Source organism: Panthera uncia (genome assembly GCF_023721935.1).
Source record: "Panthera uncia isolate 11264 chromosome C1 unlocalized genomic scaffold, Puncia_PCG_1.0 HiC_scaffold_3, whole genome shotgun sequence".
NCBI classification, from domain to species: Eukaryota; Metazoa; Chordata; class Mammalia; order Carnivora; family Felidae; genus Panthera; species Panthera uncia.
In genome coordinates this window covers 7,907,743-7,934,621 of record NW_026057584.1, presented here as the reverse complement: position 1 = coordinate 7,934,621, position 26,879 = coordinate 7,907,743, and the positions used below count along the sequence as shown (strand labels likewise).

The 26,879-nt window shown below is 38.9% G+C and overlaps 1 protein-coding gene and 1 non-coding gene across 2 annotated transcripts in view; both read left to right on the top strand.

The window, feature by feature from the left end:
• The window catches only part of DIS3L2 (DIS3 like 3'-5' exoribonuclease 2), a 348,511-nt gene that overhangs the window by 83,964 nt on the left and 237,668 nt on the right, over positions 1 to 26,879 (top strand). The gene's annotated exons all lie outside the window — the stretch shown is intronic.
• LOC125912041 (small nucleolar RNA U3) lies at positions 5,799 to 6,020 on the top strand. The gene has a single exon (XR_007454597.1). It is a non-coding gene; the product is annotated as a small nucleolar RNA U3 (small nucleolar RNA).

The following is a 26,879-nucleotide window of genomic DNA, read 5'->3' as shown; positions in this document are numbered from 1 at the left end:
ATTTTAAAAATTTCAATAGATATATCTTATCCCATGTTTTATGGAAACTAGTAATGATTTAGGGCATATGCATAACTATATTATAAATTTAGGCAACTAGGGAAAGGGACATTGTAGATTTGGAAAATTACAGGTATTTTAGTGTTTTGGAGCTTGAAATGTAAGATAGGGATTTAATGTGGCAGGAGACCAGGCCAGGCTAATAGATGATGGGTGGGTGGGGTCACATCATGAAATGTCTTCATGCTAGTAAAGGAGTTCAGCTGTGATCATACAGGCATTAGGGAGCTGGAAGAGGTTAAGACAGGGTAGTGATTCAAGAATAAAAGACACAGGGATAGCAGATGTGAGAAAAACTTAAATTACAGTACCTTAGGCTGGGTTTCCCAGAGGCGGAGCCTGAGGTTTCTGGTCCTCATAGTCTGTCTTTGTGAGAGATTTCTGAAATACATCAAATTACTTAAAACTTAATTAGTAAAGACACAGATCAAAAGTTACCATTTGAGAACAAGTTACTGAGAATGAACTAGATTGAGTACTCGAAGAGGTTGGGTTTGGATGGTAAGAGAGTGAAGTGAGGGGAACCTGGGTGGCTCAGTTGGTTAGGCATCCAACTTCAGCTCAGGTGATGGTCTTGTGGTTCATGAGTTTGAGCCCCGCATCGGGCTCTGTGCTGACAGCTCAGAGCCTGGAGCCTGCTTCAGATTCTGTGTCTCCCTCTCTCTCTGTTCCTCCCTTGCTCACACTCTGTCTCTCTCTCTCTCTCAAAAATAAAGGTTACAAAAATTAAAAAAGAGTGAAGTGATAACACAGCACCCAGAATGGAGGTGGAGACAGGGACCTGCTCTCTAGAAAACCAGATCAGGTTTTAGGAGCAAATGCATTGGGGACAGTTGGCCAGGAGAAGGGAGACGTCCTGATGGTGACTTTTTTGGTAGCATTCTAGAACTGGAGTTAGCAAACTTTTGTCAAAGCCAGATAGTAAATGTTATAGGCTTTACTGACCATAAGTTTCCGTCACAACCTCTGAACTCTGCCTCTGTAGCCTGAAAACAGCTATATTCCAGTAAAACTTCATGTACAAAAACAGCTGGGTTTGGCCTATGAGCAGTAGTTTGTGGAGCCCAGTTCTAGAGGCCTGGTTAGGCCTCACGAAGGCCCTTGCCCCGCCTGACCTAGCAAGCACTATAGGACTCAACACAGGCCCCTCGTTCTTAGCCTTAAACAGCATGACATCTATGTTGCGAAAGGTCTTCCAATTTTGACTCCATCTCAATAATTGGAGCTTTTAGTTCTTGAGTGTTTTGTTTTTTAAGCAGAAAATTCTAAAGAGTCTTTATCTCCATGGGTTCTGGGAAGTTAGTTGACTGGATTATGTGATTTGTTTTTTTAGAGTTATTCTAATAATATGGTGTTTTGTTTTTTTTTTAAGTTTATTTATTTATTTTGAGAGAGAGAGAGACAGTGCACGTGAGGGAGGGGCAGAGAGAGAGAGGGACAGAGAGAATCCCAAGCAGGCTTCGAGCTGCCAGTGCAGAGCCCGGTGCAGGGCTTGAACTCACGAAACTGTGAGATCACGACCTGAGCTGAAACCAAGAATCAGATGCTTAACTGACTGAGCCACCCAGGTCCCCCCTCCATCAAGGTTTTGTTGAGTGCTTGCTGTGAGTCAGGCAACACGCTATACCTTAGGAACATGGTATGGAATAAGATAGGCAGGATCTGGTTCTAAACCGCATAACATAGAAAGTGACTTGAGTGCCTGTGTTTTCAGTTCTTCCAAAGGTGGTACTTAAATAGTGCCATTCTAGATTCAAAGTAGAGAAGCTTCTTCGTTACGCATAGTGGGTGCCTTAGTGTGTAAGGGCTTGATTTTCTTGAGGAACCCAGGCTGAGACTGTCTGTCAAGTGGAGCGATACAGAGCGGCGAGTGCAGCCGTGGAGTCCTGGCGCACTGTGCGACACCCTGCTAGCCTGCCGAGTCTCAAAGAATGTTTTGGGAAATAAATTTCTGGAGGAGATGAAGTCTGAATGTAAAGTACGTTTGAACTAGAGGCTTGATGGAAGGGAGAGCCTGGCCTGCTCTAAATCCTGAAAGCTGTTTATTACAGTAGGAATGGAGGCTGTGAGGGGAAGAGGGATGGCTGGAGATGAGTCCTTGTCAACCTTGTCAGAGGTTCCTGCTCATTGGGTGCAGAGACCAGTCGTAGAGGTGAGTACTCACATCTTGCTGTGTGAAGCCAAGACGAGCGTGGGTACTGTTGGAATCCTTGGTGCACAGTCACTTCTTTTTCTGTAGCCATCGGAGTGAGGTCTCATTGTTTGTAATGTGCTACAGTGGAGTATCTTCAGTCTGTAAAGACCGTAGTCTCCGATCTTTTGGGATAAGACGTAGTTGGCTTTTGACATTGAGGAGCTTGGGCCTTGCAGCCCCTGGGTATATTGGCTCAGGGCCGTCTGCCTGTCCTCTGCAGTACGTACCTGGTGTTGGATGTGGTATTCCTTCCTGATCCTTGCAGCTCGAAGTGTGTTACGTACCAGCAGCATCGCAGAATCTCAGGCTGTACCCCAAGGCCCACTGAATAAGACTGTTTTTGTTTTTCGTTCTTTTTTAATTCAAGTATAATTAACATACAGTGATATGTTAGTTTCAGGTGTACAATATAATGACTCAAATATTCTGTATATTTCTCGGTGCTCATCCAGATAACTGTACTCTTAATCCCTTTATCCATTTCATCCATCCTCTCACCCACCTCCCTTCTGGCAGCCACCAGTGTGAATAGTATGTGTTTTAACAGGGTCCCCAAGTGATTTGTATGAACTTTAAATTTTGAGAAGCACTGATGGTGGATAATTAAATAATTAACTTTTCTTTCTTTTAAAATAAAAACTACTAAAGCATTGTAGAGAAAGGAGGAAGGTGTATATGACATTACTGTATTATAGCTAGTCCTGGGGGAGAGTTGTGAGTGCAGTGTGACTTGTTGGGTCTTCAGAGATTTGTGGGAGTAATGATTTCCTTATTTTAGCAGAATTAGATCCTGACCACCTTCCCCCTGATCAAACACACACACACACACACACACACACACACACACACACACACACTTCCTTTCTCCATTTAGCTAGCAAAGAAGGACTGAGAGATTATTCTTATAGGTGTATTTGGAAAAAAATTTACTAATTAGTTTATTGAAAAAAGATAGATTTCAATCTTTAAAAAAATTTTTTTTAATGTTTATTTTTGAGAGAGAGAGTGCAAGCAGGGGAGGGGCAGAAAGAGAGAGAGAAACAGAATCTGCCACAGGCTCCAGGCTCTGAGCTGTCAGTACAGAGCCTGATGTGCCGCTTGAACTCATGGACTGTGAGATCATGACCTGAGCCGAAGTCGGGGACTTAGCTGACTAAGCCACCCAGGCGCCCTGATTTCAATCTTTATCATAAGTTGTTTTTATTCCAATCAATAAGTGTCATGTAATCCACCTCCTCTCCCATTTTTAGAAGATTTGTTTTAGGAGATGATTTTTATATTAGGTTCAAATAATCATGTCATTTCTATTAATCTCCAGTTTCAAATTTTTTTTCCTGAGAAATTACCTCTTAGAATGTGTTTCATACGTGTTTGTTATGACCTGGGTTTTCTATTTCTTTTTTTCCTTACCCGCTGTTTGAGGCCTGCTTTTAGTAGTTTGCAACATGTTACAGTCTTTTTGCAAAAGTAAACTTCGAGTATGTTGGAAAGTTATTTCAGTTTTCAAAATTTTGTTTGAAACAGTCCACAGTATGAAAAACCTTCTAATAATGTGAGCATTATTCCTTTTCCTTTTCCTCTATGCTATTCTGTCATATGCTATTGCATCAGATGAGATTTTAAAGAAAAAGCATAATATAGCTGGAAGGGTAAAGAACTAGAAGAAGAAAATCTAAACAAAGGGAGTCTGAAACTGTTCAAATATCTATGTTTGGAGTTTATCAAAAGGATATATTGTTCTTTAATAAATAGGGTACCCACATTATAAAAATGATTTATTATTTATATTGGAATTATCTTTTCATTCTGACATTTACTTTGGTAAGAGAGGTTAGATTATGCTAAAAATGATTAGAGTAATGATTTTATTGAGATAAAATCCTCATTTTAATCATTTTATTTTTGTTTACTTTTAAAACCACTTTATTTATTTATTTATTTATTTATTTATTTATTTATTTAATATGCAATTTATTGTCAAATTGGTTTCCATACAACACCCAGTGCTCATCCCAACAGGTGCCCTTCTCAATACCGATCACCCACCCCCCATCAACCCTCAGTTTGTTCTCAGTTTTTAAGAGTCTCTTATGTTTTGGCTCCCTCCCTCTCTAACCTCTTTTTTTTTTTTTTTTCCCTTCCCCTCCCCGATGGTCTTCTGTTAAGTTTCTCAGGATCCACATAAGAGTGAAAACCTATGGTATCTGTCTTTCTCTGTATGACTTTTCCTTTTCCCCTATGCTATTGGACTTATTTCACTTAGCATAACAGTCTCCATTTCCATCCATGTTGCTACAAAAGGCCATATTTCATTCTTTCTCATTCCCACGTAGTATTCCATTGTGTATATAAACCACAATTTCTTTATCCATTCATCAGTTGATGGACATTTAGGCTCTTTCCATAGTTTGGCTATTGTTGAGAGTGCTGCTATAGACATTGGGGTACAGGTGCCCCTGTGCATCAGCACTCCTGTATCCCTTGGGTAAATTCCTAGCAGTGCTACTGCTGGGTCATGGGGTAGATCTATTTTTAATTTTCTGAGGAACCTCCACACTGTTTTCTAGAGCGGCTACACCAGTTTGCATTCCCACCAACAGTGCAAGAGGGTTCCCGTTTCTCCACATCCTCGCCAGCATCTATAGTCTCCTGATTTGTTCATTTTAGCCACTCTGACTGGCATGAGGTGGTATCTGAATGTGGTTAAAACCACTTTAAAGAGTGCAATCTAGTGATTTAAAAATAGTCACAGTGTTGTATCACCACTGTCTAATTCCAGAACATTTTAATCATCCCCCAAAGAAACTTTATCCTCATTAAACATTCACTTCCCATCCCCTTCCCTCCCAGACCCTGGGAACCACTAGTCTTCTTTCTGTCTCCATAGATGACTCCGTTCTGGACAGTTCATATAAATGGAATCATACAGTATTTCTCTTTTGTGCTTGGGTTCTTTACTTAGCATGTCTTCAATATTCATCCATGTTCGAGCATTTATCAATTCTTTATTCCTTTTTATGTCTGAATAATATGCCACTGTACAAATGTGGCACATTTTATCTTTTCATCAGTTCATGGACATTTGGATTGCTTACACTTTTTGGCTATTATGAATAATGCTGCTATGAACATTCATGAACAAATTCTTGTGTGAATCCATGTTTCAGTTCTTTTGGTTGTATGCCTAAGAGTAGAATTATTGGGTCATCTGGGGACTCCATGTTTAGTAAAAATTGATTTTTGTAACGTATCACTAAAATATACTGTCCCTAAACTTTTTCGGTTCAAAAGGAATTAGTCTTGTGAATACATACACAATTTTGGCCCTGAAATGTCCTGTGTTCTTTGGTATTTGGTCCATTGTATGAGCAGTATATGATGTCTGTTGCTTCTGTTCCTTTTCACACGCAGGTCATTATTTTGGGCATTTCAAAATGGTACCCCTCAGTCATCTAGCCTGTGGATTGATGACCCTTTGCTTTATTGTTTTGTGAGTTATTTCCGGAGCATCAAAAGTTCCCTTTTATAAAATGTTGTATGTGGGAAGACTATGCTTTCAGTAGCAGTTCGGTCCTAGAGAAGTTTCTCTGAACGTGTCGAGCACCTGAAACCACGAGGATTAGGTGCAGCGCCCTCTCCTGAGCCTGCCGCTGGCTCTGGGTGTTGCTTCTGGAGCTGTTGCCATTGATTATCCTTTTTCTCCCCCTGATGACTGTTTTTCTCTTCCTTTGGGAGAGTGAGAGGGAAGAGTTGCCATCTGAGTGGGAAAAAATGAAAAAAAAAAAAAAAAAAAAAAGGTTGCAGGCAGTTACTGAGTTGTATATGCCCAGGTTGTTTTTGTTTGTTATTGAAGGAGGTTATTTATTATTGTTTTTGTTGTTGAGAAAACATGTTGTTGAATTTCACATGGGCAGTACATTTACTTCATTACCTAAGTCCTATTGTCCTCTTAGCGTTTTGTGTCTTTGCTACCTGCTTTTCAAAATACCTTTATACAGTGAATGTACAATAATCATATTATGTGTGTATGATTTAGTATTATGATTTTTTATTTACTATAAACATTATCTTCATTTATTACTAAGATTTCTAAACACAAATTAATGCACTCAGAAAGTGATTGAATAAATCATCACTTTTAAGTACTGCCTAATGTTTCATTGGGTGGATATTTTTTTATTTTTAATAGCTTTCCTATGTTATAGGGCATTTTAACTACTTATAATTTTTTTGTTATTTAAATAATGTTGTGGAGGGGCGTCTGGGTGGCTCAGTCGGTTGAGCATCCAACTTCAGCTCAGGTCATGATCTCACTGTTTGTGAGTTTGAGCCTCATGTTGGGCTTTGTGCTGACGGCTCAGAGCCTGGAGCCTGGAACCTGCTTTGGATTCTGTGTCTCCCACTCTCTCTGCCCCTCCCCTGCTCATACTCTGTGTCTCTCTCTCTCAAAAACAAATAAACATTAAAAAAATTTCTTTAAATAAAAAATAAATAACACTGTGGAGAACATCTTCAAATACATAACTTTTATTTCTTAGGGTTGTTTCCTTATTTTTTTTAAAATAGTAGTTCTGTGAACTACTGGGTCATACCCCTCCTAAATAATTAAGCCCAATCAATAAAAGACTTTGAATTATTTCTTTAGTTTTTACCTTTTGTTTTCCATCCATCCTCTGATATTGTTGATATTTCAAATGTTGGTTTGATCATCTTCAATGTTAGCTGTTTCTCCTACGTGTGTTATCTCTATGTTTGGCACTTTGCGTTGGACATGATTTCAGTTCTCTGGTGGATACAGAAGCATAAGGCTGAATCTGTACTCCAAAGTCAGGCACAGAGATGTATTTTTCTAAGTGTACAGATCCCTGTTTTGTGCATACTTTTCTATTCTTCTGTTTTATTCCTCTTTCTAAGGAAAAGAAAGTCTTTAAAAATTTTTAACATTTATTTATTACTTCTTAGAGACAGCATGAGCAGGGGAGGGGCAGAGAGAGAGAAAGGGAGACACAGAATTGGAAACAGGCTCCAGGCTCCGAGCTGTCAGCACAGAGCCTGAAGCAGGGCTCGAACTTGCAAACTGGTGAGATCATGACCTGAGCCGAAGTTGGACACTTAATCAACTGAGCCACCCAGGCACCTTATTCCTCTTTCTTTATAGCCAGACTTTTTTGGACCCACTGCCTCTTTCTTGATAGTGATCTAGATTCTTCAGTTTGGCTTCCAACCCACCATTCTACTAAAGTTGTTCTTTTCAGGGGTGCCTGGATGTCTCAGTTGGTTAAGCGTCTGACTGTTGATCTTGGCTCAGGTCATGATCTCACAGTTTGTGAGATTGAGTCCCGTGTCAGGCTCTGTGCTGACAGTGTGGAGCCTGTTTGGGATTCTCTCTCCCTCTCTCTCTGTCTGCCCCTCCCCTGCTTGCTCTCTCTTGCAAAATAAATAAACTAAAAAAAAAAAATTAAACTTGTTCCTTTCATGGTCATCATTAATTTCCTATCCATTTTCATCAGTCATTTTCTTTTCATTTTCCTTGAGCTTCTACAGTGATTTAAGGCCATTGATTTCCATCCACTTTGTGACCATGCCCCAGTTCTGTGGTCCAGTTCTGTTTCTCTCCGTGGTTTGTTCTTTCTTAGTGGATTTCTCTTTCCTCCACCTAGTTGTAGATCTTTCCCAATCTCCCGTCCTGAGCCATCTTTTCTTTTTTTATACACTTTCCCAAAGAGGCCTCTGTGCACATTCAGAGTTTAAGCTGGCACTTCTCTTTGGGTGATTTCCACCTTCTGTTCATTTACCCAGCATTTTTTCATTGGCCACTTTGTGCCTGCGGCCCAGGGGAGTGAAGACGAACACAGTTTGACCGCCCAAGATCAGATCTGTAAACAGAGCCGCCATGTGCTACCTGATACATTCCTTACAGAGATTTGAAGACACATGCCAGAGCTCAGAGGAGGGTAGAAGACAGCTGTGCCTAAGGGAACTGATGTAAATTTCTTCAACTGGATGACATTTGAATTTCAGTTTGAGAGAAGAGTTTGTCAAATGAAGATTCAGGGGAGGGGAGAATATTTTAGGCAAAAGAACTATATATTATAAGCATGTCTCCTCCCAAGTTTAAGCTGGTGAGGGCAAAAGCTGTGTCTTATTTATGTTTATGTTCATGGCATCTGAGAAAGAACATGAGCTTTTCAAGTCAGATTGGGGTCCACATTCTAGACACTTTATTTAGGGGCTCTGAGGTTTAGGAGACTTGTATGTAAATGGAAGGAAGTTTTTGGTCAGGATTAATGAGCTACAGTCACCCAAAAATATTGTCTGGAATAGGTGCTTTTAAAGTGTGAATTTCATTCTTTTGTTTTCCTGTCCTTGCTTTTAGTGGCCATAATTGACATGCAGTAGTTGGGGAATAAATCTTTGTTGAACCATTTTGTGGTTTCCAAACAACGTAAGAAAAATGATCTTTTGATGTGAACTCTTATGAGTAAAAAGCATGGGGTGAATTTACTAAACTTAGTAGTCTTTCAAAGCAAAAATTTATTTTCTTAAGAACTAACTTTAATTGGAAGAGAAAATACAGCGTCGGATCAAGTCAGGTTTGCTGGATGTTTGCACATGGGAGCTTGATATATCAAAGGTGGACGGTGTTGATTATAAATGTCTTATGTAATGTTTCTTGATTAATATTTACAGATTTCTTAAAATTTGTCTTCATTTCCTTTGGTTTTAAATAAGTATGGTTGTAGATTTCAATTGTTCCAGAATTGTCTGTTTTTTCCTAGAGGCCCCAGATGCTATAGCTCCCCTGTTTTTCAGTTAATATTAGCTTAGGCTAGAGCCTTTTAGCTCTTTGTTGCCAATTGCATTCGTATTCCTTTGTGTGACATAAAGGCCTTCCATGACCTGCCCTTTGCCCCCTCGGGCAACCTTCAGTGTAACCTTAGCCTGGGCGCCCCAGAAGGGAGGTCTTTGAATAGGCACCATACAGCTCCATGTCTACATTTTCTTTTCACACACATTGTTTCCTTTGCTTCCAGTTCTCTGCTTGTATCTCTTTTTTTCTGCCTTACACAGGTCGTTGCCACTGGGAAGGCTTTCCTCTGTATCTCCACAATTGTTACTCGAGGTTGCTGTTTTGCTTAATTGAAAAACCTGCAGATGCTTCTCACCCATATTGTAGAGCCCTTTCTTATTATTTCTGTTCACATACGAGTGGTATTTGATGTTTTTTTTCTGGGCATTATTTGTGTTGCTTCTTACCAGTGACTCCTGCTATATGATGCTAAAAATGGCAACTAGCATTTCTTGAGTACCTATTCTGTGACAGGCACTCTTTTCGGGCCTGTGCAAATACTGCGTATTGCCCGTGTGGATTACTTTGCAAGGTGGACTGAACTGTATTACTTCTTTTTCATTGTTCATGTACTCATTTCTAAATAGGCCAGAGAATATTTATTTAATTCGTGAGGGGGCAAAGTCTGACAACAGATGAAAAGTCAGTCCCTAAATCATAAAATTCTTGAATTTGGGTTTTTGTTTATACTTCCATCTTTCAATGTACTTCTATTAAGGCTGTATGGAACTTAGAAAATGTATTAGTGTCAGTTTTATGACTAAATTATTTAAAAATAGTTTAAAATAGCAAAGAAAGTACTATGTCAGTTTTCTCTTAATTCATTGATGTGATGATTTATTCAGCAAATATTATTTTGGACATCTGTGGTACACCAGATAAGGGAATACTATATCCTGAATATAACAGACAGTGTGGTGCCCTCATTGAACATACAGAGAGTTTAGATCATCTGTTAGGCCTGAATGGATTCAGGAAGTCTTATTTTCAAAACCTGTTTTTGTTTCTTTGTTTAGAACCATAAGGAATATCTTAACATTTGGAAACTAACAAATGCAAAAGTCAGAGTGCTTTTTAACTTTTTCTAATTTGAAAGGAAAATTCTCTTCTTCTGGCAGAAAATAAGTCATCTCCTTAGCTAAGTTCCTTTGGAGAAAGATACTTGCGGTGTTATTTTTGTCTTAGAATTAATAAATTAAATGACTTTCCTAAACTCATTCATTTTACGGTTATTTGACACTTTTTTGATGTCCAAAATTGATTAAAGAATGAATCGCTGTTCATTTCATTTCCCATTCTTCCATTGTGCCTTTGAAGCTTTCCACTGATAGCTGTTAGTTCTTAGAAACAGCATTGGGGCAGAGCATTGCTCCCTTCCTCACTCCCTGTTCTCCAGGCCATCATCCTAAATCTTTAATGTGGGTCGAGACAGAGAATGCACACATGTGCCTATATGCATTGCAGGGAAGTTTTTTCAGGGACTTGGAAGGGGCCTGCAAATAGAGGACCCAGGATTAGTGGAGGAAAAAATCCAAGAAAGGTAAAATTCATATAAACATGTATATGGAAGACCATCTATATAATATGGAAACTGCCCAAGTACATTTCATAAGTAACATGAACTCTTAACTAATTATTGAATTATAGTACATTTATTGTATGCATTTTGTATCCCACAGTAAAAGTGTTTGGTTGACGGTATGTACTTAAAAAAAGCAGAAAATCCATCCTCAGATCTTCTCAGCTTCTAATTGCATCAGCATGATCTGTTCCCATTCTATCTGCTAAAAAAAAAGTGAATCTTCTTTGGAAGGAGGGTGTATCTTCTAGAGCTCTTACAGTTTGCATTGACATTATCTAGCATTTAATAAAAAATTATCATGTATGACAAATGATCAAAAACCTAGAGAAAAAAACCCAATAGAAACACGCAGGTAATTTAGATTTTGATGTAATAGGAAACTGATTCTAGAAGACTGAGCCAGAGTGCCTGGATGGCTCAGTTAACGTGTCCAGTTCTTGATTTTGGCTCAGGTCATGATCTCACGGTTCATGAGTTTGAGCTTCACATTGGGCTCTGTGCTGACAGCATGGAAGATGCTTGGTATTCTCTGTTTCCCTCTCTCTCTGCTTCTCTCTCTCTCTCTCAAAAATAAATAAACTTAAAAAAAAAAAACAACTGAGCCAATATGTTCAAGAGAATAGATGACAAGATGGAGAATTTCACCAGAGAACTGTTACCTATAGAAAGATAATGGATAGGAATTTTAGAACTGAAAAATAATAGAGACTGATTTATTCAGTATATATGATTTGCTAAATTTAGATACCACAGAAGAGAGGATTAGTAGACTGGAAAATAGTTCAGTAAAACAGACTGAGGCATGGAGAAAATAGAAGAAAATACAGGAATGAGGATAAAACACGTATTACACATGAAGAAAACACCTTACATTTAATTTGAGCTAAAGAGAAAAGGAATGAGAGAATGAGACTCAAATAGTATTTTAAGAGATAACAGCCAAGAATTTCCCAAACTGTATAAAAGATGTCAGTCCACAGATTTGAGAAACTCAAGAAAGCTCAAACAGGATTAATGCACAACAGATCATATGTAGGCATACTCTAGTAAAACTTACAAAAACCAAAGAGAAAACTCTTGACAAGAGATAGGAAAAAAAGATTTCTTCAAAGGAACAACAGCTGACTTTTCAAATGAATCTGATGGAAGCCATGATAGAATGATATCTTTTAAAGTACAGAAAGAAGATAACTGCCGACCTAGGTATCTGTCTATACCCAGTGAAAGTATTTTTCAAAAGTTAAGGCCAAATTTAGATGTAATAGGCAAATTTCTTGAAATACACAGCAAAATGTTCAGAAGAAGAAATAGGAAATCTGAATAATTTTTTATCTAGTAAAGAAATTGATCTTTAATTTAGGTGTTTTGTTTTATTTTATTTATTTATTTTTATTTTTATCTTTATTTTTTTTTAGCAAGGAAAACTCCAGGGTCAAATGGCTTTACAGGTGAATGCTTTCAGATATTTAAGAAAGTAAAATAGCACCGATCTTACAAAACTATTTAGAGAATAAAAAACTGTTTTATGAGGACTGCATATCCTAGCCATTAAATCTGACAAAGACAATGTGATATAAGAAAATTACAGGAACATTTCTCTCATGAACAGAGATGCAGTTATTCTAAATAAATGATAGGCAATTGAATCCATAGATATATAGAAACAATAATAATATTAGAGGGACACCTGGTTGGCTCAGTAGGTTAAGCATCCAATTCTTGATTTTGGCTCAGGTCATGGTCTCACAGTTTGTAAGATTGAGCCCTGTATCAGGCTGCATGCTGGCAGTTTGGAGCCTGCTTGGGATTCTCTCTCTCCCTCTCTCCCTCTCTCCCTCTCTCCCTCTCTCCCTCTCCTGCTTGCACTCTCTCTCACCCTCAGACTTAAGCAAAAAACTGTTAGAACCAAATGGGATTTATCCCAGGAATGCAACATTGACTTACTATTCAAAACTCTGTTAATGGGGAAGGTGATAGTCCAAGGATACAAAATTTCTAGCATGTAAGATAAGTTCTGGAGATTGGCTGTACAGCATAGTACATGTAGCTAACAGTGCTCTATAGTATACTTTAAATTTGCTAAGAGGATTGATCTTGTGTTAAGTGTTCTTACCACACAAATAAAGTAAAATAAAGAAGGTGGGAGAAAACCTGGAGTATGTCTATGACCTTGATGGTAGTGGTCATGGTTTCATGGATATGTACTTATCCCCTAAATCATTGAGTTATATATGTTGAATATGTACAGCTTTTTACATGTTAGTTGTATCTCAGTAAAGTGGTTAAAATGGTTAAAAACTCAATATAATGAACCACATTCACAGAATAAAGGAAAAAAATTATATCATCACTTCAGTTTTTGCAGAAAAGTATTTGGTAAAATTCAGTACCCATTTCTGTTAAAAATTCTCAGCAGACTAGTAGGAGAAGAAAGAAACCTCCTTAATCTGATAAAGGCTTTTTACAAAAAAAACCAAAAACAACAAAAAAAAACAAACAAAAAAAACCCTACAGAACATCACAATTAATGTTGAAATGGTGAAAGCTCTTCTTTCTATACTGAGAATAAAACAAAGACTCTGACTATCACCACTTCTTTTCCACATTGTACCACAGGTCATAGTCAATAATAAAGCATAGAAAAAAGGTGGAAAGATTGGGATAGGGAGACAGTGGGCTTTATTTATGTTCAGATTACTTGACTGGATACATGGAAAATCCCAAGGAAAGAGGTTGCTACATACAAAGTCAACCTCCAAAAATTATTTGAATTCTTAGAATCAGCAACAAACCAATGGTAATTTAAAAATGGTACCCTTTCTATTAGCATAGGGAAACAGGTACCTTAGGATAAGGATGGTGGAAGATGTTCAAGAAAGACTACATTAAAGACTACATTGATAGAAATTAAAGATGCCCTAACTAAATGTTCATGACCTGTAAGACTCAGGATGGTGAAAATGTTAAATCTTTAAATTGATCTATAGATTCGACACGGTCCCAGCAAGCATTTTCATATGTGGCAACTGGTTCTTAGTATAGATACTATTAACCAAGGTAATTCTGACGAACAAAGCTGGAGTTCTTATGCTACCCAACTAAATTGCAAAGGACTGACAATGCTGAGAATTGGTGAGGGTGGAGGAAGTGGAACTCTCGCACTCTACCCGTGGGAATGTCGGTCAGAGTAGCCACTTTAGAGAACTGTGTGGCATCGTCTGCTAAAGCTGCAGATGCCCTATGACCCAGAAGTGCCGTTCCTAGGTATCTGCTCAACATAAATGGGTTCATTTGTGCACATGTTCAAGAATCTTTAAGGCAACATAATTTACATAGCCCAAACTAGAAGCCACCCAAATCTTCATCAGTAGTGGCATGGTTGAATCCATTGTGGTATGTGTGTAGTGTAGATTATATAACTGGAAGAATGGATGAGCTACAGTTATGTGCAACCATTTAGTATGAATCCCACAAATTTTGAACCAAAGAAGCTTAACACGAAAGAATTTTTATGGTATTATTCTTATAAACATATACAATTTGTTTTAAAGGTTTTGTTAGGATGTTTGTCTTTGTAGGCAGAATTCTAAGAAGGCTCTCAAGAGCCCTCCTCTGATATACACACCACGTATGATCCTCTCTCCTTGGGTATGCATGGGGCCTGTGAATATGACGGGATATCACTCCAATGAGTAAGTTACATTATTTGGCAGAGGTAAAGGGATTTCCGCGGATGTTATTAAAGTCTCTGAACAATTGACTTTGAGTTAACCAAAAGGGAAATTATCCTTATAGGCCTGACCTCGTCAGGTGAGCCATTTAAAAGAAGATCTGGAGGTCAGAGATACTCTCCTGCTGGCCTTTAAGAAGCAAGCTGCCATGAGTTCTACAGTTGCACGTAAATGAATTTTGCCAACAATGAAGGACTCAAGCTTATAAGAGCACTTTGATCCTTAAACCATAGATTTTGGCAGCAGCCCCAGGCAACACCTTGATGGCAGCCTTGTGAGGTCCTTTAGCACTGGGCCCAGGTAGACCATGCCTCTGGATACCTGACCCCCAGAAACTTGTATCTGGTTTTAGGCTGCTAACTTTGTGGTAAGGTTTCAGGCAGCATACACTGAAACATTATTCATCTTTGTGCTAGTTACATGGGTGTCTGTGTTTACTGTATAAAATTTTATCATATGTATACATTTATGATTTAGGTACTTTTCTGTATATGTGTAAAAATGTGTTCAATAAAAGTGTTCATTTTAAAACAAAAAAAATTAATAGTTTTCTCTGCATTGTCTTTGGTACACAAATGTAATCAAGTAATTATGGTTTAATTGTACTGGTCCAATTGAACACAAGAAGATTTGGTCATGAAATTAACTTAAATATTCCTTTCCGTTAACGAACTCACCTTCTGTCCTTCCTCTCTTATATTTTATTTTATTTTATTTTATTTTATTTTATTATTTTTTTAAATATATGAAATTTATTGTCAAATTGGTTTCCATACAACACCCAGTGCTCATCCCAAAACATGCCCTCTTCAATACCCATCACCCACCCTCCCCTCCCTCCCACCCCCCATCAGTCCTCAGTTTGTTCTCATTTTTTAAGAGTCTCTTATGCTTTGGCTCTCTCCCACTCTAACCTCTCTCTCTTTTTTTTTTCCCTTCCCCTCCCCCATGGGTTCCTGTTAAGTTTCTCAGGATCCAAATAAGAGTGAAAACATATGGTATCTGTCTTTCTCTGTATGGCTTATTTCACTTAGCATCACACTCTCCAGTTCTGTCCACGTTGCTACAAAGGGCCATATTTCATTCTTTCTCATTGCCACATAGTACTCCATTGTGTATGTAAACCACAATTTCTTTATCCATTCATCAGTTGATGGACATTTAGGCTCTTTCCATAATTTGGCTATTGTTGAGAGTGCTGCTGTAAACATTGGGGTACAAGTGCCCCTATGCATCAGCACTCCTGTATCCCTTGGGTAAATTCCTAGCACTGCTACTGCTGGGTCATAGGGTAGGTCTATTTTTAATTTTTTGAGGAACCTCCACACTGTTTTCCAGAGTGGCTGCACCAGTTTGCATTCCCACCAACAGTGTCCTTCCTCTCTTATTGCTGTCACTTATATTTACACTTTTTCCCCAGTCATTTCTGAGTGCGACATGCTTAAAGCTGGAGATGTAATGTTTTTCCAGTCTAATTTCCTATTTTTCCCCCATGTTTTGAAATTCGAGGTATATGAAATAATGGACATGTAGCATTATATCAGTCTCAGGTGTGCAACATGATTTGCTATTGTTTGTATTGTGAAATCATTGTTGCAAAAAATCTAGCTAACATCCATCACCTTACGTAGTCACGCACAACATTTTTTTCTTCTAAAGAGGACTTAAAATTTATTTCTAGTAACTTTTGAATACGCAATACAGTATTATTAACTATCGTCACCATGCTGTATGTTATATCCCCATGACTTACTTATTTTATTGCTGGAGGTTTGTACATTTGACCCTTCACCCATTTTGCTCACCCCCAACCTTCACCTCTAACAGCCACCAATCTGGTCTCTATGAGCTCAGTGTGTGTGTGTGTGTGTGTGTGTGTGTGTGTGTGTGTGTGTGTTTAAATTCCACATACAGTGGCACCTGGGTGGCCCAGTCGGTTAGGCATCTGACTCTTGATTTCGGCTCAGGTCATGATCTTATGGTTCGTGAGATCGAGCCCCGTGTTGGGCTCTGCACTTACAGTGTGGAGCCTGCTTGGGATTCTTTCTCTGTCTCTCTCTCTCCTTCTGCATCTTCCACTGCTTGCATGCACACTGTCTCTCTCACTGTCTCTCAAAATAAATAAATGTTAAAAAAAAAATAAATTCCACATATAAGTAAGATCATATGGTCTTTGTCTTTTTCTGCCTGACTTTTTTTTACTTAACAATCCTCTTAGGGTCCAACTATGTTGTTGTAAATAGTAAGGTTTCCTTCTTTTTTATTTATTTTTTTAACATTTATTCATTTTTGAGAGATAGAGATAGAGCGCAAGCAGCGGTGGGGCAGAGAGAGAGGGAGACACAGAATCGGAAGCAGGCTCCAGGCTCTGAGCTGTCAGCACAGAGCCCCATGTGGGGCTCAAAGTCACAAACTGTGAGATCATGACCTGAGGCAAAGTTGGACCCTTAACAGCCTGAGCCACCCAGGCACTCCTCCTTCTTTTTTATGGTTGGCTAGTATTCCATTGTATGTGTCTGATCTTCATTCATTCATTCACCCATGTTCACTTAGGTTGTTCTGATGGCCTTGGCTGTTATAACGATGGCCTTGGCTGTTATAAATAATGCTGCAGTGAACATGGGAATGCATATATCTTATCAAATTTATGCTTTTGTCTTTGGATAAATACCAAGAAGTGGAATTGTGGGATCATATGGTAGTTCTATTTTTAATTTCCACAGTGGCTGCACCAGTTTGTATTCCTAATAACAGTGCACAAAGGTTCCCTTTTCTCCACATCCTCACCAACACTTATTATTTCTTGTCTTTTTTATAATAACTATTCTAACAGGTTTCAGGTGATTATCTCATTATGGTTTTGATTTACATTTCCCTGATGATTAATGATGTTGAGTATCTTTTGTTATGTGTCACTTGGCCATCTGTATGTCTTCCTTGAAAAAATGTCTATTTAGATCCTCTGCCTGTTTTTTAATTGGATTTTTGTTGTTGTTATTGCTATTGAGTTATATGAGTTACTCATATATTTTGAATATTAATCCCTTCTCAGGTGTGTGATTTGCATATATTTTCTCCCATTCAGTAGGTTGCCTTTTCATTTTGTTGGCAATCTCCTTTCCCATGCAGAAGCTTTTTTAGTTTGATGTAGTCCCACTTTATTTTTGCTTTTGTTGTTTTAGGTTTTGGAGTCATATCCAAAAAATCATCGCAATGACTTATGCCAAGGAGCTTACCACCTATGTTTTCTTCTAGGAGTTTTATGGTTTGAGGCCTTATATTCAAGTCTTTAATCCATTTTGAGTTAATTTTTGTGTATGGTGTAAGAGAGCAGTCTAGTTTCATTCTTTTGCATGTGGCTGTTCAGTTTTCCCAGCATCATTAATTGAAGAAACCGTCCTTTTCCCCGTGTGTATTCTTGGCTTCTTTGTCATAAATTAATTGACTGCATATATGTGAGTTTATTTCCAGGCTGTATGATCTGTTCCATTGATCTGTGTGTCTGTTGTTTTTTTTTAATTGATGTACAGTTGATATATTATTTTCAGATGGACAACATAGTGATTTGACAATTATATACAGTATGAAATGGTCACCATAATAAGTGTAGTTACCATCTGTCACCACTCAGTTATTACAATATTTTTGACTGTAAATCCCAGTCTGTACTTTTTATCTGTGTGACTTATTTTATAACTGGAAGTTTGTACCTCTAAATCCCCTTCACCTGTTTCACCTATATATGCCCCTGCCCACCTCCCTTCTGGCAACCACTAGTTCTCTGTATTTATGAATCTGTTTCTCTTTTTGTTGTTTGTTTGTTCATTTCTTTTGTTTTTTGGATTCCACATATAAGTGAAGTCGTATGGTATTTGTCTTTCTCTGACTTACTTCACTTGGCATAATAGACTTTAGGTCTGTCCGTGTTGTTGCGAGTGGCAAGACTCCATTTATGTGTCTGTTTTTATGTCAATACCGTACTGCTTTGATGACTATTGTTTCAAAATCAGGGAGCATGATGCCTCCAGCTTTGTTCTTTCTCAAGATGGCTTTGGCTGTGTAGGGTTTTTCTAGTTCCATTCACATTTTAGGATTGGTAGTTCTATTTCTGTGAAAATAGACCTTTTGGAATCCAGAGGGTATAAGTGCATGTTGTTGAGTTGTTATGTTGTGGATGAAGTTTGGGTTGGGATGAAGGGTATTGAGAGTGGGTGATTTTCTCTGGCTCTGATTAGAGTTACAGGATGATATTGAGGTAGTAGGAGGTGCAGGGGAGAAATTAATTTAATTACAAATGTCTACTGCACCTGTCTTTATGCTGTGCCCTGGGATGTCCTTGTCACACATCTTCTTTGATTTGAGTATCTATTTCCCAGAAAAGGCTTCCTCCTGTTTCAGATTTTCTAAGGCTTACTGTGGTGTACAGCCTTCCTCTTCCCTGAGTTGATATGAAGTTAGATAATGTTCTTACCTTTCCTGCGTGTGGAAACAGGACCTGGACTCCATCTGTGTATTATGGGTGAATGGATGTAAAGCCAGTTTGAAATCAATCACCGATCACAAATCTTCTTTGGGGTAAAGTATCCCCAAATTGAAATACGGACTAAATGGTTCAAGAAAGCATTTGCAAAATTAAATGTAATAGTTACGGCAGGTAAATGCGTGTAAATGTGTTTGATCCATAAAACATTTTCATTCGTGCCTGTTTTTTGATTTAGCTTTATAGCTTAAGACTTTTTCTGTTTTACTTCTGTGATCCTGAGTTCATAGTATTGTATTTTGGAAAAGTTAGAAATATTAAGTAGTGCTTCTAGGGTAAAGCATCTGTCAGTATTTCCATTATAAAATACAATTTTAAAGGGTTTAGAAGTCAGCTGTAAAAATTTGTTCTTGGCTGATACTTTGTATACAAAAATTTCTGCCCAGGATCATTTTCAGAAGAATTTTTTAGTGGCATAAACTGTGAGGTTATATGGCTGAACTAGCTTACATTGAACTCATTTTTTATGCTTCTATCAAGGTAGGGGAAAGATGACAGCTTTTAAAATGATTCAAATAAAACAATATGAAAATTGTATTTCTCCAGCCTTGTGCTCCTAGAAAATTATTGGTTAAAAAAAAAATGGTACTCTACCATCAGAAGACTCACCACTGGCTTAAGTATCAAAAATAATACCACCAAACCCAGCATAAGCCTGAAATTTAAATGACTTCAGAATAACTGTGTGTGTGTGTGTGTGTGTGTGTGTGTGTGTGTGGTTTCAAGTCTTCTTTTAAATTCTAGTTAGTTAACATATAGTGTAATATTGGTTTCAGGAGTAGAATTTAGTGATTCATCACTTGCATATACCACACCCAGTGCACATCACAACATGTGCCTTCCTTAATACCCATCCCCCATTAGCCCATCTCCCTGCCACCCTCCCTCCGTCGACTCTCAGTTTGTTCTCTATAGCTAAGAGTCTCTCATGGTTTGCCTCCTTCTCTTTTCTCTCCCTCCCACCCCGCCCTTCTCCTATGTTCATCTGTTTTGTTTCTTTAGAATAACCCTTTTAAGACCAGATTTTAGCATCTGATTGTGAAAGCAGTATCTGGGGCTGCTCATTCTGTAACCCCAAAGAGATTCTCTTGGGCCCCTCTTGTTGAAATACAGCTGTTCGTTACCTGGGCTTAGCTGTCTGTAAAGCAAGGAAGGAAGTGCTAACGGGAAAGCAAAGACATGTTTCTTGCATGACTGGAGACCTGCCCAGTGAAGCTGGAGAGCTTCTTGTTAAGGTAACTTTGTTCCTAAAGCTTTGGGCAGGTCTTCGCTTGAAAAGATGATCCACCACAATGTAGATTAGTGCCTTGCTCTTTTATGTTATTGTGAACACACATGTACACACAGTTCTGTACTTTACAGCTTGTGGCCAGGGTTCTTTTGTATTCTTTTCTACTTCTTCAAAGTTAAATTTCATACACAGATTACCTCCAGGGATAATCTTATATGCGGCAACCAGACGGGTCTCAGAGTTCACAACAACTTCCTGTGTTGTGTCAGCTTCTGAACCATAGAAGGGTAGTTCATGTGCACAGAGCCCACAGGGGATATTTGAGGTCTTGTCAGTTTGAAATGAAACAAGACTTTATGTGAAATATAAATTGGAAATGACATTGGGTTATGTACCGTTGTTCAGGAATATAGTTTCCATGGTAGGGAAGGAACTTCTTCGTTAGTGAAAGATCCCCCCACTCCCCATTGTAAAGTAATGCTGATGCTACAGACCATACTTAGGGCCAACCAAAGTAAACAACACCAAGAACAACCTTTTAGTTTTTGCTCTTAAAACAACTTCCTTAGACAAGTCTGTTTTTAAAGTCATGTCAGCGTCCATTCAAAGATCTTAGGGAAATTTTCTTTAGAGTCTCAGAGTCTTCTCGTCCACCTTCTGGGCACTCTCGCTCTGGGTGTGCGGAGATAGAAGAACGCCCGCCTTGGTTTCAGGAATTGAGACATGTTGCTTCCTCTGGAGTCGTCTCTGCTGAGAAGCCACTTCTCTGTCCTTGGCTGGTCCAGTTTTATTATAGGGCGAGACAGGCACTCATGCTGTCATGACCTGCTGGTGTGGAAGGGACACTGGATGTCTTAGATGAACAGAAGGGCACTACCATACTATCGAGCAAGTGTTTGAATTCACAATTCCTGAAAAGTGTGGCTATGGAGATGCTCTTTGGGAAAGAGCGGATTATGTAATTTCCCAGAGGAATAATCTGTCATTATCACTCTTTTCTTCCAGTTGCTCCAGATTTGGCCAGCAGAAGCCCCCCAAGTTGGCTCCTGTGTCATGTTGACATGTTCTCATTCCTTCTTTGAACACGTCTTTGTTTTCTGGGGATGTTCCAGCCTCATCTTTCCCCGCTTGTTGTTTTCTGAGAAGCCCTCATTCCTTGTAGTAGAGAAATCCGGATGCTCCCAACCTCTCTCAGTGAACAGAACTAGGAAATATACGTATGTGTATATACTCCTTCCTTCCAGTCTGTCTGTCTGTCTGCCTACCTGCCTACCTACCTATCTTGAAAACTGAGTTCACGCTGATAGCTCCAACACCACAGGGTTCATGATAGTTCCCTCCTTTCTGTAGTTGTGACTCCTTCTCATAGGGAGAAACATGCTTCTTGTCCACGTTGTATTTACTTTGTCACTCATCCTGTTTGTAACCAGTGTGCTGATATTACTGGCCTGCTATTCCATTAGGTCATCCTTCTTGCTTAGGCTTCAATTCCTCTTGAGCTCCTGCCTCCTCCTCACTCAGGCCCTGATTCTCCACTGTTTTACCGCATTATTTTTGAGCGTGAGTCCTTAGAAAGTTGGGAGTTCTCGCTTTTCTACACGGAGTCCCATAGCCAGTCGATCAGTGGCAGCTCTACTTGTGTTTAGCGTGTTACGTCATTTTATATTGATATCTGTCTTGATGACTGTGTTTCTTTTTCTAAAGCGTCACGTAGAGAAAAAAGAAAGGCTGCATTTGTTCTTATACTCAAGTGCATTCCAGGGGACATCTGCATGGCAGTCATGCCTCTCTCTGGCAAGAAAGCTTAGTCTTCCTTGTGGATTTTGTGTAGAGGTGAAAGTGGTGGGGGGCTCTTCAGAAGCTTCCAGCCCCAATCACACTCGTCTCCTTGTTGTTCCTCAAACATGCCTACTTCCCGGGACTTTTTCCATGCCATCTTTTTCATCAGTGTCATCCTTTTGACCCGTGTTGTTACCACTATCTTTCATATGCCCTTCGTTGGTCATCTCAGCAGGAAGCCGTCATTCCTTTCATTGCCCAGAGCTTATGCCCTTTGAATGATGTTTGCTTTTGGTTAAAGATATTTGGGGATGTGCCTTGTGGGTCCTACTTATTTCTGGGTATCAGTAGCCTGGTACTAGTGATGATATTTTTGAGTGTTTTATGAGACTATTAAGTGTCACCTCATTGTAAGGAGGGGTTATTTAATGCCTAACAGATGCCTGTCAACATTATAAGATTTTGATAAATGTTTATTGGATTTCAAATTTTGGCAGAATGAAAAATATTTGGTATCATCATTTGATAATCTTGGCCCATACTTTCCATGTTTTAGTTGGATCTTTGCTCCCCTGTGTGTATAGATGCTGAACTTATTTGGATTGGGTACAAAAGAGATTTATTTGATTCACATATTTACATACAGTAAAAATCTCTCATTTTAGCATTTGGTTTTATGAATTTTAAAAGCTCTATAGATTTGTGTAACCTCTACCACAGTCAGGACAGAAAACAGTCCCATCATACCCCAGGTTCCCTTGCCTCCCTTTTTAGTCTGCACTTCCTTTCACCCCTCAGCCCTTGCCAATCACTAATGTGTCTTATGTCCCTATGGGTTTGCCTTTTGTAGAATGTTCTATAAATGGAATTATTTTGAGTCTGGCCTTTTTCTGTTAGCATCCTGCACGTGAGATCCGTCCATGTTGTTTATGTTGTGGACTAGGACTCCACCAAATAGATGTTCCAGAGTTTGTTTATCCTTCCACCAGTTGAAGAACCTTTGGATTGTTTTCATTTTTTTTGACCTTTAATAATACAACTTCTATGACCACTGCTGTACCTGTCTTCGTATGGACCTATGTTTTTATTCCTCTTGGTTAAATAGCCATAAGTGGAATTGCTGGGTCATATGGTAGGCATGTGTTTATAAGAACCCGTGAAGCTATTTTCCGGGGTAGTTGTACCATATTTTACTTCCATTAAAAATGTATGAGAGAGTCAGTTTCTCCATATCCTTACCAGGACATGGTAGTATAATTTTAAACCATTACAGTAGTTGTATAGGAATATTCACTTTTGGTTGTGGTGGTGGTTTGCTCTTTTTTTTTTTAAGTTTATTTTGAGAGATAGAAAATGAGTGTGAGGGGAGGGGCAGAGTCGGGTGGCAGAGGGTGGGGGGAGAGAATCCCAACCAAGTTCCGCGCCACCAGCACAGAGCCCTACGTGGGGCTCAGACCCGTGAACCATGAGATCGTGATCTTAACTGACTGAACCACCCAGGTGCCCCTGTTTGCTGTCTTTTGTTTTGCATTTCCCTGATGACAAAATGATGCTGAACATTTTTTGGGTGTGTGCTCACTAGCCATTCATGTATATATGTATATATATGTATATATATATATACGTATATATATGTGTATATATGTATATATATATGTATATATATGTATATATATGTATATATATATATGTATATATATGTATATATAATCTTTTCTGAAGTGTCTATGCAAGTCTTTTACCCATTTTTTGTATTGGCTTGTTTTTGTATTAATGAATTATAAGACTTATTTATGTAATGTGGATGAAAGTTCTTTGATATACATTTCATATGTGTGTGTTGTTTATACATACAACTACATATATATATTTTTCTAGTTGTTTTATACTTATTTGTTAAAATGTCTATAGTTGAGGATTTGTTTATTTCTCCTTTACTTTTGTCAGTTTTTGCTTCATCAGGCTTGAGATATTTTTATTAGGTGCGTATATATTATATATTACATCTTACTAATGCATTGACTCTTTTTTTAACTTATTTTTTTAATGTTTTATTTACTTTTAAAAAAAAATTTTTTTTAACGTTTATTTTTTATTTTTGAGACAGAGAGAGACAGAGCATGAACAGGGGAGGGGCAGAGAGAGAGGAAGACACAGAATCTGAAACAGGCTCCAGGCTCTGAGCTGTTAGCACAGAGCCCGACACGGGGCTCGAACTCACAGACCGTGAGATCATGACCTGAGCTAAAGTCGGACGCTTAACCTGACTGAGCCACCCAGGCGCCCCATGTTTTATTTACTTTTGAGAGAGCATAAGCAGTGGAGGGACAGAGAGAGAGAGGGGAACAGAGGATCTGAAGCGGGCTGTACGCTGACAGCAGTGAGTTCAGTGTGGGGCTTGAACTCACAAACTGCGATATCACGACCTGAGCCAAAATTGGACACTCAATCAACTGAACCACTCAGGTGGCTCTTTCACTCTTTTATTAACACAAAATATTCCTCTTTGACCTCTGTAATACTTAAAAAAAAATTGAATCTGATGTTAATATAGCTATTCCAGATTTATGAGAATGTTTTCAAAGATTGAAAATGATGGAGAATATTGAATGCTGATATTAGAAAGGTTTATCATAGAGAGGGAGTGAGGAATGAAATGGAGGTGGGTATTACCAAGTAAGCAAAGCCCTCAAGGCGAGAAATAGTATCCAGAGCTGGATCACTCTATCTGTGGCTTCAGGTGTAAAGAAGGAAGGAGAATTGCAGATACAAGTAGAGTTTCCGAGTTGGCCATAACTTAAATTTATTTTAAAAGTCTAGTAATAGGCAGAGAGTTTATAGTGTGCCCGCAGCCACTAATCAAAGAAATGTGGTTTCAGTTTTCATTATCAATATACGAAGGTGGTTGTTCAGGTGTTCGTTGGTTGACTTTTCAGATGATTGTGGTTAATCTAATAGTAAATTGTCTGTAGGAACATCATTAGGCTCTTGGATTGTACCCCTTACGTTACTGTTCTGAATCTTCCTTGTCTTGCTGAAAAACTTTCATCATATACTGTGTGGTTTTCTGAAATGGCCTGCGAATTGAGCTTATTTTTCAGCAAGGGCCAGGATATTAAAGTGTGGCAAAGATGGGAAATCCACTTGGCTGGAGATTGGTGTGATATGAAGGAATCCGAGGTCAGATACTGCAGCTGTCTCTATCCATGTAAAAACTTTAAATACAAATAATCTTTATTTGACATGTGCTGTACATTCTTGACCATGTTGTTTAAACTTTTTAGGGTATTTTCTTTCCTGAGTTATGTTACATCCCTACTTTGATTTCACTTCAAAAATGGTTATGATTCTAAAAGAGGAATGATCTTTGATTCAGGGAAACAGTTGGAAATTATATCAGTAGGCTTCTGTGAATAAATACAGATAATTGTCTTTAAAAAGAGCCGTACTTCGAGCATTTCTAAGGATACTGTGGCTTTGTTTTTTCTAAGGATTGAAAAATTGGTCACATTCCTCAGATACAGGGACGTATCAGTCTAGCTCACCTCCTTGCCCTAGTGATTGACTCACGAATGGACATGCGACCCAGATCAACCCCAGCAGAGTAATCCTGGGACTTTTTTTGCAGAGCACCTGCATAAGGATTTCTCCCTTCCTCCCCACCCCCCCACCCCCTGGGGTCTCTAAGAGGATAGGATATAATTATGAAGCTGTTGGAATCCTTACACTGTGAGAAGGAGGCTGCCCTGGTAATAGAGCTAATATTGACGGAGTCTGAGCTGAGACACATATACCCATTCTCTCTCTGTCTCTCTCTCTCCCTCTCTCTCACTCTGTCACAAATACCAGATGAGCCTTTCAATCTGATCAGGTAGACTCGATAACTTAAAAGAGCCAATTTAAAATTGTTTTTTCTTTTTTTGTTTAATTTTTATTTATTTTTGAGACAGAGACAGAGCATGAACAGGGAGGGGCAGAGAGAGAGGGAGACACAGAATTCAAAACAGGCTCCAGGCTCCGAGCTGTCAGCACAGAGCCCGATACGGGGCTCGAACCCACGAACCGTGAGATCATGACCTGAGCCGAAGTCGAACGCTTAACCGACTGAGCCACCCAGGTGCCCCTCAAATTGTTTTTTCTGTCTCTTGCAGCTAGTCTAGTCGTTATTAATGCATTGAATATGTTTTTGACACTTAAAAATACAGTGAAGATGAAGATTCAAAAGAAAGCAACCACTATGTACAGAGTTACTTGTACATGTATACTTTCTTTTACTAAATCTCTGTGATGATCTCTTCCTTCCATGGACTCTGTTGTTGGAAAGTCTTTCATCCAGTTCTTCTATCTCTCTTAAGAGCTCTTCCCTAGGGTCCGTTTCCCAGATTTGCTTCTATCCAGCTTCTTGCCTGACTTTTCTTTATTTGTTCCTGAGCTTCAGAACTTGATGTGACTTTCTGCCAAAATCTATTGCCTATCTCTTTGCTCGTTTCTGGCATCAAAACATTTAATACCTTGCTTACTGAGATTACCCCAGTTGGATTCTGCTGTGTTTTATGACCTATGTCTCCTTTAAGGCGAAGCATAATTGTTTCTTCCTCTCCTGGGTGACTAGGTGCAGAGGCTTGGTTATACCAGAGTTAGGCAGTGGTTGGTTAGTTGCTTGTGGTGGCCATGCAGAAGAGGAGAGAGGGTACATGTTACGGGACACCCATAGTTCTGTTTCAAGTCCCATGATCTTTTAGGAGCAGTGTCCAAAGACTCTAACCCCTGACTTGTTAGACCTTTGCACCCTTCCTTTCCTGCAGTCCAAGCCTGGTCTGCACAGCCTGATCTGTTCCTTGCCAGATCCAGATCATTTCTGCAAGAGCCCCTTTTGCTTCTTTACTTAAAATATTTCAAACAAAATTGAATC